We start from the raw sequence: 1,383 nt of genomic DNA, 5'->3' as shown, positions 1-1,383 counted from the left end.
AATAACTCCTAATTGATACCTTACCATATCAGGAATCAAATTTGACCTAAAAAGCATTTATTGCACCTAAAATGCTTGTTGATTCTCATCAGTTATAGTCTTCGCGGATGAAACGCCCAATTTCATCACCGACTACGAGCTAAAATTCTGAGTTTACGAAGAACTTGTGACTTATATCTTCTGTGACTAAATCACATAAATCACATACTATGCATCTCATGGACTATATGATAATGTCCCATATTCATGTTACCATTATTTTAGATAATAATAAAACAACTTTATTAAACACAATATTAAGTCATACATAATGTCATACTTAATATCATACGTAGCATCATACAATAGGATTTAAGGGCACAAATCCTAACAAGACTAGCCACCCTAGCACTAAGGTCATCATCTTCCTTAAGTTGGTACTTACCATCCCAAGAAGGGTTGGTGGATGCGCTAGACCTATTTAAGATATCAGTGGTCTCCCAAGATTGGGCATTCTCAGCTAAGAGATCAACATAATCAAAAGCCTCATCAGAATCTTTATTCAAAAAACTCTACATTGCGAATCATCTGTACAAATTGGTGCATCTTTGGAGTTAAACTTTCATAGAAAAAACTAATTATACGCCAAGTTTCATAGCCATAATGTGGACAAGCATTAAGCAAATCTTTAAATCTTTCCCAACATTGATAAAATGTCTCATTATCTTTTTGTGAAAAATTCATTATTTGTCTTTTAAGTGCATTAATCCTATGAATTGGAAAAATTTTCTTTAAAAACTCAATTTGCATCTCTTGCCAGGTACCAATTGACCTAGGTCTCAAAGAATTAAGCCACGTTTTCGCCTTGTCTTTAAGAGAAAAAGGGAACAAATTCAATCTAATGGTCTCTTCATTACATGATTGGTCATAGAAGGTAGAACATACCTCCTCAAATTCCTTAAAGTGTAGGTAAGGATTTTTAGAATCTAAGCCATGAAATTTAGGAAGTACTGAAATCATACCGAGCGTAAAATTAAAATTATTTGCATTAGTTGGAAAAATGATGCATGATGGTGGACTACTCCTTGTAGGTTGCAAATAATCCTAGAGTTCTAATGGGTTGGTGAGCATGGAAGTTATCATTATATAAATTATTCTCATCACCATGATGTTGGGGTTTATGCCCTAAAACCCAATTTATTGGCATGTATTTAATAATTAAATTGTTTAATTATATGAGACTATCTATAAATGAACTAAGACATTATCATAGTCCATGAGATGCATTGTATGTGATTTATGTGAAAAGTCACAGAAGATATAAATCACAAGTTCTTTGTAAACTCAGAAGTTTAGTTCGTAGTCGGTGATGAAATTGGGCGTTTCATCTGCGAAGACTATAAC

At 33.1% G+C, this 1,383-nt stretch overlaps 1 non-coding gene across 1 annotated transcript; it reads left to right on the top strand.

The window, feature by feature from the left end:
* The first annotated feature begins 634 nt into the window (after window positions 1-634).
* LOC142618133 (small nucleolar RNA R71) lies at window positions 635-741 on the top strand. The gene has a single exon (XR_012841183.1). It is a non-coding gene; the product is annotated as a small nucleolar RNA R71 (small nucleolar RNA).
* Window positions 742-1,383: the final 642 nt, after the last annotated feature.

The sequence above is a fragment of the Castanea sativa genome, chromosome 11 (assembly GCF_040712315.1).
Source record: "Castanea sativa cultivar Marrone di Chiusa Pesio chromosome 11, ASM4071231v1".
Lineage (NCBI taxonomy): Eukaryota > Viridiplantae > Streptophyta > Magnoliopsida > Fagales > Fagaceae > Castanea > Castanea sativa.
This window is presented reverse-complemented; position numbering and strand designations above follow the sequence as displayed.